Source organism: Molossus molossus, unplaced genomic scaffold (assembly GCF_014108415.1).
Source record: "Molossus molossus isolate mMolMol1 unplaced genomic scaffold, mMolMol1.p scaffold_m16_p_12, whole genome shotgun sequence".
NCBI classification, from domain to species: domain Eukaryota; kingdom Metazoa; phylum Chordata; class Mammalia; order Chiroptera; family Molossidae; genus Molossus; species Molossus molossus.
In genome coordinates this window covers 79,212,963-79,233,528 of record NW_023425347.1, presented here as the reverse complement: position 1 = coordinate 79,233,528, position 20,566 = coordinate 79,212,963, and the positions used below count along the sequence as shown (strand labels likewise).

General features: G+C 40.5%; 1 pseudogene; it reads right to left on the bottom strand.

Moving 5' to 3' along the window:
• Nucleotides 1-19,634: 19,634 nt before the first annotated feature.
• On the bottom strand, nucleotides 19,635-19,928 carry LOC118625996 (annotated as a pseudogene).
• Nucleotides 19,929-20,566: the final 638 nt, after the last annotated feature.

The following is a 20,566-nucleotide window of genomic DNA, read 5'->3' as shown; positions in this document are numbered from 1 at the left end:
TTGAACTTGATCAGTGATGGTGCAGCTGGAGAGAAGGAACAAACACAAGAGATATTCAGAAAGTAGAAAAAGCAGAACGTGGTGAAAGTAGATATGGAGATTGAGGGGAAAGAGGTAGACTCATTAGGAGGGCTCTCAGGTTTCTGGCTTGGGTAGCTAGATAGATAATAGGGCCACTGAGCAAATGAACACAGAGAAGAAGCAGATTAATGATTTGTGGGAAGAAGGGTGTAAGTTCAGTTTTGAACAAACTGGATTTGAGGATGGTGCATGTGAAATGGAGAGAGATTGAAAGCCATCAATATGTAGGTAGTGATTAAAACCATTCTAATGTGTGGTCAACTATTGGGAATAATGTTGCTATGAACATAAATGTACAAATATCTCTTCTAGACCCAATTTTAATTCTTCTGGCCATATACCAAAAGTGGAATTGCTGGATCATGTGGTAATTCTGTGTTTAATTTTTTGAGGAATCACTATTCTGTTTTTCATAGTGGTTGCTCTGTTTTACATACCCACCAACAGTGCACAAGGGTTCAAATTTCTCAATATCCACTCTGGAAACACTTGTTATTTTCTATTTTTTTTAATAATAGCCACCCTAATGGATATGAAGTGGTATCCATTGTGATTTAGACTTGCATTTCCTTATGATTAGTGATGTTGAGCATCTTTTCATGTGCTTATTGGCCATTTATATATCTTTGGAGAAATGTCTATTCTAGTCCTTTGCCCATTTCTCAGTTGGGTCCTTTAATTTTTGAAGGACAATTCTGATAGGTAATGTAGTTTGATTTTTTTCCTTTTCTTTCAACCATGAAGATGTTATTCTATTGTCTTTTAGCTTCCATTGTTCTGTATGGAATTCATCAGTTCCTTGACTGGATAGTTTGCTGATAAAACTTTATTTCTAGGTGTGTCTTGAAGGTATTTCTAGAAAAGATTAATATTTAAATCAGTAGTGAAACCTCACCAACGTGCACAGGCATCCGTCAATCCATAGAGGGCCCAAGTAGAACAAAAAGGCAAAGGAAGGGCGAATTTCCTCTCTTCTTGAGCTGGTTCCTCCTTCAGACACCAGAGCTCCTGATTCATAGGCCCTCGGACTCCAGGGCTTAACATTAGCACCTCCTGGTTCTTAGGACCTTGGACTCAGACTGGTTCTCTAGCTTACCGATAGCATTATTATTCAACTTTTTGGCCTCCATAACAGCATGAGCCCAATCCTGCAATAAATATCCTCTTCTCTCTCTCTCTCTCTCTCTCTCTCTCTCTCTCTCTCTCTCTATATATATATATATATATATATATATATATATATCCCATTGATTCTGTTTCTCTGGAAAACTCTTTACTAAAATTACTGTTTTTCCTCTGGCTGCTTTTAGTATCTTCTCTTTGTTTTTGAATATCAACACTTTTACTGTAATAGGTTAGGTATCTTTGTATTTATCCTGCTTAGGACTTTGTCTTATTCATCTTCATAAAACCAGCACACAGTGTCTGACATGTAGTAGGAGCTCTTTAATGTGTGTTAAACTGTGAAATCCATAGCCTCCCACAGACAGTTAAGGAAGCGATGCTTGAATTTCCCTCCACCCTGCACTTTGTTCTTCCAGTGATCCTGTTCTGAATTCCAGTCTCTGTGGTCTGTTTCCTTGACCCTGTGCCTGGCCCCTGGACTTGGTTGGCATTTGGACATGATTTTTCTCATGCTTAATCCTGCTTTGTCCAACTGCCTTTCCTTTACTTGGCTGCCCTCAGTCTCAGTGTCCCAAGTGACATTAATCCCCTACCCCCAACTCAGTGTGTGTGTGTGTGGGTGTGGGGGTGGGGGTGGGGGGGCGGGCAATTAAGACATTAGAAATAATGAAGATTCTTTAAATTCTTGTTTAAAAAGGTACCAAACACAATGGCAATTTATTTTACATATTACCTTTCAATATACACACATTTTTATATAGTTACAATCTTAATATTTGCTGTTATTAACTATTACATAATGAACTATTATTTTTTTTAAAAGACTGAAGTCATGTCATTTTGTCACCATAGTAATTCATTAGCAAGCATTTACTGAATACCTACTTCTTGGCTGGCTTTGTGTTAGGTGTCAGGGCTACAAAGATAACTAAATTATGATTTTTGTTTGTTTGTTTTAGGGTTTTTGTTTTGTTTATTCCACTGATCAGGTTTTCCCCCCCTTTGCCCACTGATTTCAGTGGCCTTACAGTATGTTCTGATATTTGGTAAGGCAAAAAATTATGGCTTTTCTTTATGCTTTTAAGACTTTTACATGTTTAGAGAGAGGAGAAGGAGGAAAGGGGAAGCTATATTGACAAAGGAGAATGGCTAAGTGTTGCCACACACACACCACAGGAAGTACAAGCAGGGACACATGGGAGGGAATGTCAGGAAGTTGTCATGAAGGCAGGAAGCCCTGAGCTAAGTTTTGAAATACAAGTAGGTTTCACCAGTTGAAGATTTTGAGGTTTTAGTGGATTAATAAATCATACCATCTTTCCTACACCACAGTTCAGAACCAACTGAAAAATAGACATAGACAGTAAGTAGTTGAACAAAAAGCAGGATGTCTACTTTATTGCTGATTGGACTTAGACAAGAGGATTTGCTTGAAAGACAAATGGGAGTGCTAGCATTTCTCCTTATTTAACATGCTTGCCTTCTTAGTCACAGTAAGTGCAGGACAACCTTTGTTTCCTACTTTTCCAAGTTTACTGATGAACCACTTTTTTTTTTTTTTTTTTGGTACGTGCCCCTAGCGGCAACCAAACCCAGGACTCTCTGGTCCTCAGGCTGATGCTCCAACCGCTGAGCCAAACCGGCCAGGGCTGATGAACCACTTTTAAATGAAATAAAATTTTTTATTTTTTAATTTAATTTATTTTTAAATTATTTTTAAGGGAGGGAAAAAGAGAGAGAGAGAAGCATCGATGTGAGAGAGGCATTGATTGGTTGCCTCCTGCAGGACACTGATCGGGGTCAGGGATGGAATCTGCAAACCAGTCATATACCCTTGATCAGGAATCAAACCTAAGACTTTTCAGTCCGTGGGCCGACACACTAACCATTCAGCCAAACTAGCCAGGGCTGGTGTTCAGGCCTCTGTATAATCTTCTCCCCAAGTGTGTGGATAGGACCAGTGACTTGCTTCTAATCAATACAATATGGCAAAGGTGATGGGATGTGATTCTGTGGTTACATTAAGTTATATAAGACTATCTTGCTAGCAGACTCATTCTAAAGTCATTCTCTCTCTCTCTCTCTGCCTCTCTCCCTTTCTCACGCTCCTTTATGGTCATGTTGGGGATGCCCAGGCAACAAGGAATTGTAAGGGGCCCTTAGGAGCTGAGAACAGCTTCTAGCTGCCAGCCAACAAAAAACAGAAGCTCTCAGTTATACAGCTGCAATGAACTGAATGCTGCTAACCAGCAAACTGGAGAGTGGATTTTTTTCCTAGTCAAGACTCCAGATAAGAAACCAGCCCCAGCCCTGGCCAGTTTGGCTCAGTGGTAGAGCATCGGCCTGCGGTCCAGAGAGACCCGGGTTCAATTCCTGCTAAGGGCATGTACCTTGGTTGCAGTTTGTCCCCGGCCCTGGTTGGGTTGTGCGGGTGGCAACCACTCGATGTGTCCCTTTCATGTCAATGTTTCTCTCTCTCTCTCTTCCTCCCCACTCTATCTGAACAACAACAACAAAAGGATAAATGTCCTCGGGTGAGGATAAAAAAAAAAAAAAAAACAGCCCTGGCCTACACTTTGATTATAGCCAGTGAGCTGACAAGCAGAAGACAAGCAGAAGATCTAGCTAAGCCATGTCTGGATTCTTTTTTTAAAAAAAATATGTTTTTATTGATTTTAGAAAGAGAGGAAGGGAGAGGGAGAGAGAGATAGAAACATCCATGAGAGAGAAACATTGATCAGCTGCCTCCTGCACGCTCCCTGCTGAGGACTGAGCTTGAAACCCAGGCGTGTGCCCTGACTGGGAATCCAACCCAGGACCTCTCAGTCTATGGGATGACGCTCAGTCCACTGAGCCAAACCAGTTGAGCTAAGTTGATAATTTTGTATGGTCCTCGAATGATGTTACAAATATCCAAATGGGCCCTGGCCGGTTATGCTCAGCAGTTAGAGCACTGGCCTGCAGTCTAGAGAGACCCGGGTTTGGTTCCCACTAAGGGTATGTACCTCAGTTGCAGTTTGTCCCCGGCCCTGGTTGGGTCGTGCGGGTGGCAACCACTTGATGTGTCCCTTTCACGTCGATATTTCTCTCTCTCTCTCTCTCTCCCTCCCACTCTATCTGAACAAAATATCGAAAAATGTCCTCAGGTGAGGATAAAATATAAATAAATAAATAAATAAATAAATAAATAAATAAATATTCAAATGGCCATTGGCAGTAAAAAGGTTCCCCACCCCTAATCCATGCAGTGACTAAAATGCCTGCCAAAAATAATGAGGGATTTCCGAGGATGTGTATAGAGGGATTTATTTATTTTCAAAAATCACACAAGATTGGTTCAACAAATGCTATGTACCTACCCTTTTCCAGGCACTGTGTTTGGCACTTGGAGGTAACCGTGAGGAGGGTGGACATTGTTCTTGCCCTCACATAGAACAGGTAAAACACTCAATAACAAAAAGTTTGCTATGTGCTCTGATAGAAAGCTTCTAAGATCTCTTTTTAGCCTGAAAATCTGAAATTTTACTATGATGTATTCTTATATGAGTTTTTTCTCTGTGTGCTGAGCACAGAATGGTTCCTTTCTGAGAACTAAAGTTTTTTGTATTAGATCTTTGATAATTTCTTCTCCACTTTTTTTCCTCCTCTCTCTTGAACTGGATTTTCTGCTGTTCAGCTGTGGGACCTAATGAATGAATCTTTTAATTTTCTTTTCTTTTTCCCCCCTCTGTTTTTTATGTTCTCCTTTCTGGGATAATATTTTCAACTGTATCTTTCATGTATGCATTTAAAATCTTTGCTTTTAATATTTTTCTTTAGATTAAATTGTCCCTATTGTTATAATCTCTTGTTTAATGGATCTTCTTTTATTTTTCTGAGAATGTAAAATTCAGGTTTTTTTAATTTAAAAATTTTTTTTTCTTTGTTGATTTTAGAGAGAGAGGAAAGGAGAGGGAGAGAGAAACATCAATCGGCCACCTCCTGCATGCCCCCAACTGGGGATCAGGCCCACACACCCTGGGCATGTGCCCTGACCGGGAATCGAACCGGCGACCTCTTGGTGCCTGGGTCAACACTCAACCACTGAGCAACACTGGCTGGGCTAAAATTCAGTTTTGTGGAGGAAGTTTTCTTGTGTTCCCTTTGCATAATCTATTTCCTCTGAGTCGTGTTTACTGTTTGTTTTGTTCTCTGTCATGTTGGGGGAATTTCCTCAAATAATATTAGGTATTATTTATTGAGCACTTACAGTGTTAAGGGCAAAGTTATAAGCTCTTTCAAATATTAATTTATTTAATCTTTATCGTTAATGAAGTAGGTGCTACTACCCTCAGTTTATAAAAGCTAACATGAAGGAAATGAGAGCTTGAGTAGTTTAACAAAGGGCATACAATTTGGAAGTGGTGGAGCCAGGGCAGTCTAGGGCATGTGTTCCTTTTTTTTTTTTTTAATCCTCATCCGAGGACATTTTTCCATTTTTTGTTCATATACAGTGGGAGAGAGAGAGAGGAAGAGAAAGAAAGAAACATTGACGTGAAAGGGACACTTCGAGTGGCTTCCTCCCACACAACCAACCAGAGCCAGGGACAAACTGCAACTGAGGTACGTGCCCGTAGCGGGAACCGAACCCGGGTCTCTCTGGACCGTAGGCCGACGCTCTAACCGCTGAGCAAAACCAGCCAGGGCCTTAACCACTATTCTATACTGCCTCATAGTTAAGAGTGAGACCTGGTGAATTACTCACCCCCATTTACCAACATTAACCCCACCCAAAAAAAATTAAATGGATTTTTAGTACAAACCCGAGACTTCCGGTCAAGATGGCGGGTAGGTAAACGCGGTATCGCGTCCTCCCACAACCACAACAAAATTACGACTAAACTACAGAACAACCATCATTCAGAACTGCCTGACATAGAGCTGAATGGAAGTACTACAACTACAGAATTAAAACCACATCCAGACTGGTAGGAGGGGCGGAGGCCGAAGGGCTGGTCCTACACCCACGTGTGGTGGATGAAAATCAGGAGGCCACCTCGGCTATGAAGGTAACTCCCTGAGGACTGAGGGCCCCCCGTCCCACACCAGGTCTCCCAGTTCAGGGTTCCAGTGCCAGGAAAAGAAGTCCCTATAACTTCTGGCTGTAAAAATCAGTGGAAATGCCCTGGCCAGTTTGGCTCAGCGGTTAGAGCGTCGGCCTGTGGACCAGAGTCCTGGGATCTGTTCCCGCTAAGGGCACGCGCGTACCTTGGTTGCAGTTTTTCCCCTGCCCCGGTTGGGGTGGAGTCGTGTGGGTGGCAATCACTCCATGTTTCTCTCTCTCTCTTCCTCCCTCTCTCCTTCCAGCTCTATCTGAAGATAAATGCAAAAATGTCCTCGGGTGAGGATTAAAAAAAAACCCAGATGGAATTGAGGCTGAGGGAGGAGGGTTAGGGGAATGGGTGAAAAAAGTGAAGAGATTAAGAAGTACAAATTGGGGTGGGAAAAATGACGGCGGAGTGAAAGGAAGCTACACAGACCGTCGCCCAGAACCAAACTGGAATTACAACTACAACACAGACAAATTGATGGGAAAAAGCAACAGAAAAGCAGCTTGCGAGGACCATATAACAAGGGACACTGACTCCATCCTGGTAGGCTTGCGAAGGCGCGAGATGGGGGCTGGGAGCCCAGGGTCGGCAGCTCGGCAGCGGCCTTAGCTGGGAGCAGCACCCTCGGGTTACACTCCCAGGCGGCTCCACAGCGCAGAGCAGGGACAGAGGCTGAAACAGCCACAGCCACTCACCTTGGGCTCTGGCAGAGGGAGGGCAGACTGGACTGGAGCTGTGTGGGGACACGCGGGATTTGGAGGGCGCTCAGAGCTTTTGCTGAGTGGCAGCCACACAGGATGGTGGCCATATTGCTCCTTCGCAGGGCTCTGAGGAGAGACAGCGCCCCTCCCTCGGAGATCCAACCCCACCCTGTGGGCCATTGAAGTGCTAATTGAGGCTCACTAACAACCAGCATCTGCCCCACCCTCGTAAAATCCCCTTGTGCTGAGCACCTGAGGGAGTTTTTCAATCAACTGACAACCCAAAACTCCTCAAGTAACCTCGACTGCTAGCCTCCAGGCAAAAAGCTAGAGGATAACAGTACCTTTCCTGGGCTGGCAACTTTAATCAGGAAAGTAAGACTTGACAGTGGTGTTTAACGTGGGTCCTCCTCGCTCATCTAAACACAGGAGAGGGAGCCACAAACAGCAGAACACCAACACCCACAGGGAGAACTTGACAGGCTCCAAAGCCCACAGTGATAGCCAAAATGGTGAAACACAGAAACAGAAGCCAAATGAAAGAGCAAGAGACCTCCACTGAAGATGAGATCAATGTGGAGCAATTAGGCATGTTAACAGAGCTAGAATTCAGAGCCATGATCTTGAGGAAGCTGAACAGCATGAATAAGGACATAGAGACACTGAAAATAAGCCAATTGTAAATTAAAAACCATCAAGAAGAGATAAAAAATGACATATCAGAAATGAAAAACATATTGGAAGGTTTAAAAAGCAGAGCAGAGGAAGCTGAGGACCGGATCAGTGAATTAGAAGACAGGGTAGAAAAAACCAATCAGAAAAACAAAAGGAAAAAACTATTAAAAAACAGGAAGACAGCTTAAGAGAACTGTGGGACAACTGGAAACGTAATAATATTCGCATCATAGGAGTCCCCAAAGAAGAAGAAAATGAGCAAGGGATAGAGAATATATTCAAAAAAATAGTGACAGAAAACTTCCCTAATTTGGTGAAGAAAGAAGGCATTCAAGTTCAAGAAGCACAGAGAGTCCCAAGTAAGAAGAACCCAAACAGGCCCACACCAAGACACATAGTAATTAAAATGCCACAAATTAAAGACAAAGAGAGAATCCTAAAAGCAGCAAGAGATAAGCAACAGGTTACCTACAAAGGAAACCCCATAAGGCTCTCAGCTGACTTCTCACAAGAAACACTCCAGGCCAGAAGGGAATGGCATGAAGTAATCAAAGTCATGAAAAACAAGGATCTGAATCCAAGACTACTCTACCCAGCAAGGCTATCATTCAAAATAGAAGATCAAATAAAGAGCTTCCCAGACAAAAAAAGGCTAAGGGAATACATTAGCACCAAACCAGCACTGCAAGAAATGTTAAAAGGACTGCTGTAATTAGCAGGAGAAATGGGAAGAAAAATAGAACCACACTAAACAAAAATGGCAATAAATAAGTACATATCAATAATCACCAGAAATGTAAATGGATTGAATGCTCCCATAAAAAGACAGAGTAGCTGATTGGATAAGAAAGCATGACTCATCTATATTTTGTTTACAAGAGACCCACCTCACAACAAAAGACTCACATAGGTTGAAAGTGAAGGGATGGAAAAAAATTTTCCAAGCAAATGGAAAGCAAAAAAAAGCTGGGGTAGCAATTCTCATATCTGATAAAATAGATTTCAAAATGAAGACCATAACTAGAGACAAAGAAGGCCACTACATAATAGTGAAAGCATCTATCCAACAGGAAGATATGACCTTGATAAACATATATGCACCCAATATAGGAGCACCAAAATATATTTAAAATCTTCTGGAGGACTTCCAAGGAGAAATCGACAACAATACAATCATAGCAGGGGACTTCAACACCCCATTGACAGCACTGGATAGATCCTCTAGGCAAAAAATTAGCAAGGAAACAGAGACTCTAAATGAAGCACTAGACCAAATGGATTTAATAGATATCTATAGAGAATTACACCCCCAAACTACAGAATACACATTCTTCTCAAGTGCACATGGGACATTCTCAAAGATAGACCACATGATAGGACACAAACTAAATCTCTACAAGTTCAAGAAGATTGAAATCATATCAAGCATCTTCTCAGATCACAATGGCATGAAACTAGAAATCAATTGCAACAAGAACATGCAAAGACATTTCAACACATGGAGGCTAAATAGCATGTTATTAAACAATGAATGGGTCACCGAGGAGATCAAGGAAGAAATTAAAAACTTCCTGGAAACCAATGAAAATGAACACACAACAACACAAAATCTATGGGATGCAGCGAAAGCAGTTCTGAGAGGGAAGTTCATAGCACTACAGGCCTACCTCAAAAAACAAGAAAAATTTCTAATTGACTGTCTAACCTCACAACTTAAAGAATTAGAAAACAAACAAAAAGAAAACCCCAGAGCAAGTAGAAGGAAGGAAATAGTAAAGATCAGAGCAGAAATAAATGACATAGAGACCAAAAAAACAATTCAAAGGATCAATGAAACAAAGAGCTGGTTTTTTAAAAAGATAAACAAGATTGATGGACCCTTAGCTAGAATCACCAAGAAACAAAGAGAGAGAACCCAAATACACAAAATCAGAAATGAAAGAGGAGATGTAACAACCAACACCACGGATATACAAAAGATCGTTAACAACTACTATGAACAACTATATGGCAACAAATTCGACAATCTAAGCGAAATGGACAAATTTCTAGAAACACACAGTCTCCCAAAACTGGACCCGGAAGAGATAGAAAACTTGAACAGACCAATAACAACTAAGGAAATTGAAGAGGGAATCAAGACTCCCAGCAAACAAAAGCCCAGGCCCAGATGGCTTCATGGGGGAGTTTTACCAAACATTCAAAAAAGAACTAACACCCATTCTCCTCAAACTATTTCAAAAAATTCAAGAAGAAGGAAGACTTCCAAACACGTTCTATGAGGCCAGCACAATTCTAATTCCAAAACCAGAAAAAGACACTACGAAGAAAGAAAACTACAGACCAATATCTCTGATGAACATAGACACCAAAATCCTGAATAAAATATTAGCAAATCGGATCCAGAAATACATCAAAAAAATTATTCACCATGACCAAGTGGGATTCATCCCAGGGATGCAAGGCTGGTACAATATTCGCAAATCAATAAATGTGATACACCACATAAACAAAATGAAGAATAAAAACCACATGATCATATCAATAGATGCTGAAAAAGCATTCGACAAAATCCAGCATCCATTTCTGATAATAACGCTCAGCAATGTGGGAATAGAGGGATCATATCTCGATATAATAAAGGCCATATATGAAAGACCTACAGCCAACATCATACTCAAATGACAGAAACTACAAACATTTCCATTAAGAACAGGAACAAGACAGGGATGTCCACTTTCACCACTCTTATTTAACATTGTACTGGAAGTCTTAGCCACAGCAATCAGACATGAAGAAAAAATGAAAGGGATCCAAATTGGAAAGGAGGAAGTGAAACTGTCATTATTTACAGATGACATGCTATTATACATAGAAAACCCTAAAGATTCCATCAAAAATCTACTAGACTTAATAAATGAATTTGGCACAGTAGCAGGATACAAAATTAACATCAAGAAATCGACAGCATTCTTGTACACCAATGATGAACTCACAGAAAGAGAAACTGAAAAAACAATCCCATTTACCATCGTGCCAAAAAAAATTAAGATACCTAGGAATAAACTTAACCAAAGAAGTAAAGGAACTATTTGCAGAAAACTACAGGTCATTGAAAAAAGAAATAGAGGAAGATATAAAAAAGTGGAAGCACATTCCCTGTTCATGGATTGGAAGAATTAACATCATTAAAATGTCCATACTACCCAAAGCAATCTATAGATTCAATGCAATCCCCATCAAAATACCAATGACATATTTCATAGAACTAGAACAAATACTTCAAAAGTTCATATGGAACCAAAAAAGACCCCAAATAGCCACAGCAATCTTGAAAAAGAAGAACAAAGTAGGTAGGATCACAATATCAGATATCAGGTTATACTACAAAGCGACTGTAACCAAAACAGCCTGGTGTTGGCACAAGACCAGGCATATAGACCAGTGGAACAGAACTGAAAACCCAGAAATGGACCCAAGGCAACACGCTCAATTAATATTTGACAAAGGTGGCAAGAGCATACAGTGGAGTAAAGACAGCCTCTTTAATAAATGGTGTTGGGAAAATTGGACAGCTACATGCAAAAAAAGGAAACTAGACCATCAACTTACACCATACACAAAAATAAACTCAAAATGGATAAAAGACTTAAATGTGACCCGTGAATCCATAAAAATTCTAGAAGAAAATATAGGCAACAAAATTTCGGACATCATACGGAGCAGAATTTTCACTGATACATCACCTAAGGCAACGGAAACAAAGGAAAAAATGAACACATGGAACTACATCAAACTAAAAAGCTTCTGCACAGCAAAAGAAACAATCATCAAAATGGAAAGGCAACCCACTGTATGGGAGAACATCATTGCCAATGATGTATCAGACAAGGGGTTAATTTCCAATATATATAGAGTGCTCATACAACTCCACAAAAGGAAGACAAAGAACCCAATTAAAAAATGGGCAGAGGAGCTGAATAGACACCTCTCCAAATGGGACATACGAATGGCCAAGAGACATATGAAGAAATGCTCAACATCACTAATCATCAGAGAGATTCAAATTAAAACAACAATGAGGTATCACCTTACACCTGTCAGAATGGCCGCCATCAACAAATCATCAAACAACAAGTGTTGGCGAGGGTGTGGAGAAAAGGGGAGTCTAATACACTGCTAATGGGAATGCAGACTGGTGCAGCCACTGTGGAAAACAATAAGGTGTTACCTCAAAAAATTAAAAATTGAACTTCCATTTGACCCAGTGACCCCGCTTCTAGGAATATACCCTAAGAAGCCTGAAACACCAATCAGGAAGAATATATGTACCCCCATGTTCATAGCAGCACTATTTACAATAGCTAAGATCTGGAAACAGCCCAAGTGTCCATCAGTAGACAAATGGATGAAAAAGCAGTGGTACATATACACAATGGAGTACTGTGCAGCGGTAAGAAAGAAAGATCTCTTATCCTTTGAGACGACATGGAGGGACCTGGAAAGTATTATACTAAGTGAAATAAGCCAAGCAGAAAAAGACAAATACCACATGATCTCACTTATATACGGAATATAATGAACATAACAGTCTGAGGAATACAGTAGACCCAGAAACATGGAAGTAGGGCACAGACTGACATCCCTCAGAAGAGGGGGTGGGGGGGTGGGAAGAGATAAACCACAGAACTTATATGCATATATGCATGACCAATGGACATGGACAACTAAGCCGGGGATGGGGCGGGGGTGGGGTGGGGAGGGGGGTGCCAATGGGGTAAAAAAGGTAAAATATCTGTAACAAAAAAATAAATAAATAATTTAAAAAAAAAAAAAGAAGTACAAATTGGTTTTTAGACTGACAAACCTCAAAGGCAAGAGGGTGGAGGGCGGGAAGAGATAAACCAAAGAACTTAAATGCATATATGCATAACCAATGGACAGATGGACAGACAATAGTGTGGGGAAGGCAGGAGCAGGAGGAGGGGGTCAATGGGCAAAAAGGGGGGAAACATCTGTAATACATTCAATAATAAAGATAAGTTTTGTTTTTTTAATATGTTTCTATTGATTTTTTAGAGAGAGGAAAGAAGAGAGAGAGAGGCTTCAATCCGCTGCCTTCTGCACACACCCCATTGGGGATCAAGCCCAAAACCCGAGCATGTGCCCTGAATGGGAATCGAACTGGGACCTCTCAGTCCATGGGTCGATGCTCAATCCACTGAGCAACACTAGCTGGGCAATAAAGATAAGTTTTAAAAAATTAAATTAAAAAAGCACAAACCCATAAGGACATAGAGCAAAGGAGAGGAGAAAATGGGAATGAATTTTTGTAAGTTAGGAATTTTATGGACCAGTGGTAACTGACTTTGCATATCCCAGAAAGCTAAATCCTAAAGTGATGTGGGAGAAAGCTAAAGGCAACAAGTTTTACCTACAAACCACCTTCTTTTTCTCTCTCTCAACCTCTTTCTCATAGACAAACACATAGACACACACAATTTAAGAATTGGAGGCACCAAGAACCTCTTGATAGCCCTGGCTGGTGTGGCTCAGTTGACTGGAGCATAATCCCACACACCAGAAGGTGGTGGGTTTGATTCCAGTTAGGGCAATGACTTCTGGATATGATGACGGTGGGGCTGAAAAGAGGAAGATTGGTTGAAAGAATAGTAGAAATCTGTTAGACTCCCAGATTCCCTCCAACTTCACAAGTCTATCCAACCTGATAGAAGATTGAAAGTTTAGTCTCTAGAGAAGACAAAACAGAGTCTTACTTTGGGCAATGTTAAATATAATTGAAGTAAGGAATACTGAACAGAAAACAGGCAATAAGTGAATGTTTACACACTAAGTTGAAGCACTGTTGCAAGCACTTTATATCTATTAAACAATTTAATTCTCCCAACAGCTGTATAGAGGTGGGTATTATTGTTTTTCTTGATTTACAGATGAGAAAACTGAGGCACTGTGAGACTAAATTAGTTGTTTAAGATTACATAGTTACAAAAGAATGTTTGTAACATGTGTAATCTAAAGAAGAATGCTATAACCAACACCTATTACTCACCATTCAGTCTATCCACCCCCAAAAAAGAGAAAAAGAAAATATTTTACCTTTTTATTTATTTAACTTTTTGAGGTATTCTGACTGTATATTTTTTTTAAAATTCTGTCCCGTACTTTCCCCTCTCAGCTGTACCTGCCATCTTGCAATTTGGATTTACCATGCCACCCACATGACCCCAACCGGGGCCGGGGACCAAGGTACGTGCCCTTAATGGAAACCGAACCTGGTCCGCAGACCGACACTCTAACCACTGAGCCAAACCGGCCAGGGCTCATACTTTTGTATATTGTTCAATACATATATTTGTATCCTTATGCAATGTAGTTTACTTTTTTTTTTTTAGTGATGGGCATTTTATTTATTTATTTTTCTTTATTGATTTTAGAGAGAGATGAAGGGAGAGGGAGAGAGAGATAGAAACATCAATGAGATCAGCCGCCTCCTGCATGCCCCTCACTGGGGATTTTTGGCTCTGGGCATGTGCCCTGACCAGGAATCAAACCAGTGACCTTTTGGTGCATGGATTGATGCTCAACCACTGAGCCACACTGGCTGGGTCATATAGTTTACTTTTGCATATATTTTTTTAGAATATGTTTTTATTGATTTTTTAGAGAGAAAGGAAGGGAGAGATAAATAGAAACATTGATGTGAGAGAAACATTGATCGGCTACCTCCTGCACATCCCCTATTGGAATCGAGCCTGCAACCTGAGCATGTGCCCTGACCGGTAATTGAACCCGGACCTCTCAGTCCATGGGACAACAATGCTCAATCCACTGAGCCACACTGGCTGGGCCTAAGAACATTCTTATGTATATCTCCTCTTGGTAAAAGCACAAGTTCCTCTGGACCAAAAATCTTGGGTCATAGGCTGTACACATTTTCTTTTTTTTTTTTTTTTATCCTCACCCGAGGACATTTTTCCATTTTTTGTTCAGGTAGAGTGGGAGGGAGAGAGAGGAACAGAGAGAGAGAGAAACATCGATGTGAAAGGAACACATCGAGTGGCTGCCACCCGCACAACCAACCAGGGCCGGGGACAAACTGCAACCGAGGTACGCGCCCTTAGCGGGAACCGAACCCGGGTCTCTCTGGACCGCAGGCCGACGCTCTAACCGCTGAGCCAAACCGGCCAGGGCAGGCTGTACACATTTTCAACTTTACAAATTAGTGTGTTGGTTGTACCAATTTACACTTTCACCAAACAGTATCTAAGAGTTCTCATTATTTCTTTTTTATTGTTATTGTTAATCCTTAACCAAGGTTATTTTTTCATTTATTTTTTTAGATAGAGTAGAAGGAAGAGAAGGAGAAAGAGAGAGAGACATTGAGAGAGACACATATGGATCAGTTGCCTCCTACACGATCCTGACCCCAGGACCAGGGATTGAACCTGCAACCCAGGTACCTGCCCTTGACGGGCAATCAGCATGAGACCTTTTCATCCAAGGGCCGACACTCTAACTGCTAAGCCAAACTGGCCAGGGCTATTCTACAGTCTTAATTTTGTCCCAATTTAGTGGATGAAATTGATGTCTCATTGTGATCTTACTCTGTATTTTCCTAATAAACAATGAAATTGATTAAACTTTTTATTTTTCTTTATTGATTTTAAAGAGAGAGGAAGGGAGAGAGAGAGTGAGATATAAACATTGATGAGAGAGAACATCGATTGGCCATCTCCTGCATGCCCCCCACCAGGGATTGGACCCACAACCTGGGCATGTGCCCTGATCAGGAATTGAACCAACGACTTCTTGGTACATGGTCAACGCTCAACCACTCAGCCACGCCGGCTGGTCCGTGGGCCGACACTCTGACCGCTGAGCCAAACCGACCAGGGCACAATATAATACTAATTTAAACAGTGTTTGCTATAGGGTTTTGGTAGATACCCTTTAACAGTTTAAGAAACTCTTTTTCTTAGTTTGCTAAAAGGTGTTTTTAAAAATCATGAATAGTGCCTGGCCGGTTTGGCTCAGCGGTTAGAGCATCGACCTGTGGTCCAGAGGGACGCGGGTTCGGTTCCCGCTAAGGGCACGTACCTTGGTTGCAGTCTGTCCCTGGTCCTGGTTGGGTTGTGTGGGTGGCAGCCTCTGGATGTGTCCCTTTCACGCCGATGTTTCTCTCTCTCTCTCTCTCTCTCTCTCTCTCTCTCTCTCTCTCTCTCTCTCCCTCTCTCTCCCTCCTACTCTATCTGAACAAAAAATGAAAAAAAAAAATGTCCTTGGGTGAGGATGAAAAAATAAATAAATAAAAATCATGAATAGGTGTTGAATTTTATTGAGTGATTTTTCTGCATCTAAAAGCTGGTCATATTGTTTTTATCTTTTACTTGACATTTCAGACTTTCTAATGTTAAATTATATTGCTTTTTTGGGATAAGTACAATTTGGTCATGAGAGATATACATTATACATTTATTTATTTAAGTCTTTTTAAAAAATCTTTTTTTAGTTGATTTTAGAGAGACAGGAAGGGAGAGAGAAAGAGGGAGAGCAACATTGATTTGTTGTTCTGCTTATTTATGCATCCATTGGTTGATTCTTATATTGGCCTTGATGGGGGATGGAACCTGCAACCTTGGAGTATCAGGATGATACTCTAACCAACTGAGCTACCGGGCCAGCTACATTTAATATTTTTAATACATCACTGCATCTTGTTTTCTATTAATTTGTTTAGGATTTTTACATCCTTGTTCATGAGTGAGACTAGTATATAATGTTCCTTTCTTGTACTGTTCTTGTAGGTTTTGGTATTGAGATTATACTGACTTGGGGAGTATTACATCTTTTCTTCTCTGGAAATGTTTGTATAAGATTGAAATGATCTGTTATTCCTTGAATGTTTGACAGAACTCACTTGTAAAACCATTTGATATATTGTGGGAAGATTTTAACTACCAACTCAGTTTTTAAAATCAATCTAGTGGGAGCCCTGGCCAGTTTGGCTCAACGGTTGAGCGTCAGCCTGTGGACCAGAGAGTCCCGGGTTCAGTTCCCGCTAGGGGCACATACCACACACACACACACAAAAAAAATTAAAATCAATCTAGTGGTATTTAGTCAAAAGTTTGAAAGATTTTCTTAACTTATTTGTAGAATTAGAATAGAAAGTTATTTTTTTTTTCACAGAACTAGAACAAATACTTCAAAAGTTCATATGGAACCAAAAAAGACCTCGAATAGCCACAGCAATCTTGACAAAGAAGAACAAAGTTGGAGGGATCACATTACCAGATTTCAGGTTATACTACAAAGCCACTGTAATCAAAACAGCCTGGTACTGGCACAAAAACAGGCAGATAGATCAATGGAACAGAATAGAGAACCCAGAAATGGACCCAAGGCAATATGCTCAATTAATATTTGAGAAAGGTGGCAAGAGCATAAAGACAGCCTCTTTAATAAATGATGTTGGGCCCTGCTGGTTTGGCTCAGTGGTTGGAGCGTTGGCCTGTGGTCCAGAGAGACCTGGGTTTGGTTCCCGCTAAGGGGACGTACCTCTGTTGCAGTTTATCCCCGGCCCTGGTTGGGTCGTGTAGGTAGCAACCACTTGATGTGTCCCTTTCACGTCGATGTTTCTCTCTCTCTCTTCCTCTCTCTCCTTCCCACTCTATCTGAACAAAAAACAAACAAAAAAATGTCCTCGGGTGAGGATATAAATATAAAATAAAATAAAATGTGTTGGGAAAATTGGACAGCTATATGCAAAAAAATGAAACTAGACCATCAACTTACACCATACACAAGAATAAACTCAAAATGGATAAAAGACTTAAATGTGACTCATGAATCCATAAAAATCCTAGAAGAAAATGTAGGCAACAAAATTTCAGACATCATACACAGCAGAATTTTCACTGATACATCATCTAAGGCAACAGAAACAAAGGAGAAAATGAACACATGGGACTACATCAAACTCAAAAGCTTCTGCACAGCAAAAGATACAATCATCAAAATGGAAAGGCAACCCACTGTATGGGAGAGCATAATTGCCAATGATATATCAGATAAGGGATTAATTTCCAATATATAGAGTGCTCATACAACTCAAGAAAACGAAGACAAAGAACCCGATTAAAAAATGGGCATGCCCTGGCCGGTTTGTCTCAGCGGTTAGAGCGTTGGCCTGCGGTCTGGAGAGTCCCGGGTTCGGTTCCCGCTAAGGGCACGTACCTCGGTTGCAGTTTGTCCCAGGCCCTGGTTGGGTCATGTGGGTGGCGACCACTCGATGTGTCCCTTTCACATCGATGTTTCTCTCTCTCTCTCTCTCTCTCTCCCTCCCACTTTTTCTGAACAAAATGTCAAAGAATGTCCTTGAGTGAGGATAAAAATAAAAAAAATGGGCAGAGGAACTAGACACCTCTCCAAACAGGACATACAAATGGCTAAGAGACATATGAAGAAATGCTTAACATCACTAATCATCAGAGAGATGAAAATTAAAACAACAATGAGGTATCACCTCACACCTGTCAGAATGGCCGCCATCAACAAATCATCAAACAACAAGTGTTGGAGAGGGAGTGGAGAAAAGGGGACACTAGTACACTGCTGATGAGAATGCAGACTGGTGCAGCCACTATGGAAAACAATATGGTGTTACCTCAAAAAATTAAAAATTGAACTGCCATTTGACCCAGTGATCCCACTTCTAGGAATATAACCTAAGAAGCCTGAAACACCAATCAGAAAGAATATATGTACCTGTTTGTAACAGCACTATTTCCAATAGCTAAGATCTGGAAATAGCCCAAATGTCCATCAGTAGACGAATGGATAAAAAAACTGTGGTACAGCCCAGCCGGTGTGGCTCAGTGGTTGAGTGTTGACCCATGCACCAAGAGGTCGTCAGTTCAATTCCTGGTCAGGGCACATGCCCAGGTTGTGGGCCAAATCCCTAGTGGGGGGTATACAGGAGGTGGCCAATTGATGTTTTCTCTCATCGATGTTTCTGTCTCTTTCTCTCTCTCTCTAAAATCAATAAAGGAAAAAAAAATTAAAAAAAAAAAAAGCTGTGGTACATATACACAATGGAGTACTATGCAGCTGTAAGAAAGAAAGATCTCTTATCCTTTGAGACGACATGGAGGGACCCGGAAAGTATTACCCTAAGCAAGACAAGCCAAACAGAGAAAGACAAGTATCATATGATCTTACTTATTTGTGGAATACAATGAACATAACAGTCTGAGGAATGGGGTAGTTCCAGAGACGTGGAAGTGGGGTACAGACTGACAATCCCCAGAAGAGGGAGTGTTGGGGGAGAGATAAACCACAGAACTTATATGCATGTGTGCATGAACATTGGACATGGACAACAAAACTGGGGACGGGGTGGGGAGGGGGGAATCAGTGGAGGAAAAGGGAGAAACATCTGTAACCAAAATATATTAATTAATTTTAAAAAATATTAGTTCTGTTCTTTTTAAAACCTTATTTCTGTTCATTTAATAGTGTGTGTTTTTTTTGAAGTTTTATCATGTTTGCGTACCAGAGTCTAAATGGATCAATACCTTTATTCTTGTCCTAAACAGTACAAGGACCTTTAGAACACTTTAACTAAGTCTGATCACCCCCAACTTGCATGCTGATGATCAGTATTTTAGTTCTGTCCTGTTAAAGTAGCAGCTCCATCTTTTTAAATTTTTAATTCATGAGATGTTTATTAAAATAACATATAAGGAGGAAAAAGCAATACAATGTATACATCATTACTGAAAACTGTATACCATCATACAAAAAAGGATTTATTGGGAAATTGATTTCTATTTTATGGCAAGTTGTGATTTCAGAAATAAAACCACAAAATAACACACTCTAATTCAATCTTTTTTTTTTAATTGTTGAAAGTATTACAGATGTCCTCTCTAATTCAATCTTAAAGGCTGGCATGCTAAGCAAGGAATGTTCTTATTCTTTGTAGAAGCTCTTTTACACTGTCAGGCTTCAGGGCTCTGTCTTTTGGTGTGATTTCAGCCACCAGTCATCAACAGTAATGTGTTCTAGTTCTTTCTCTTTAATTACAGTGTGCCTTCAGTTGATCCTTTCAGCCACATTCAATTAATTTAGCTCTTAGCAACTCTTTGAAGCACTCTCTTCGTGCAGTTTCTATTAACTTTTGGTTAATTGCTGCTCTCATCTGCACCTCTTTGTTCATCTTGCTAACCACCATCATTGCGGGTGAGGGCTGTCCCTTCCCAGTCATGAAATGGCCCTTGTATTGAAGATGGCTTACCACATTCATCATCTGCTCAGACTTGGCCTTCATCTTCCTTCACCACTGATATAGTCACTATCTCCAATTATTCTCTTATTTTGTCTTACAGCAACCCTTTCTTTTTTTTTCAAAGCACTGATCTTGAGATATATTTTGGGTTTTGTTTTTTACTTGTTTATTATCTGTCACTGTAATCCTCATGAGGGCAGTGAACACACATGTCTGGGTTGTTCACTAACTGGTAGGCATTTAGTAAATATTTGTTGAATGAATAAATATATATTTGTGTTTGGAAAGATCACCCTGATGATGCAATTAGAGAATGGACCTGTGGGTGCAAGTCTGGAGGTGGGGAGTTAGGAAGCTGTTTCACTTATCCAGGCAAGGGTTAGTGGTAGCCTGGACTTGGGTAATAGCAGTAGGGGTATAGAAAAGTAAAGACTATCAAAATATATTAGGAGTTATAATCCACAGGATTTTATTACCATTTTGATATGAGGGCATGAATTGAATGGTGTTTTTTAGGGTTTTGTCTTTGTTCTATTGTTTCTTCATGTAACACACCCTCTCTGAGAGTTCTCATTCATGCCCAT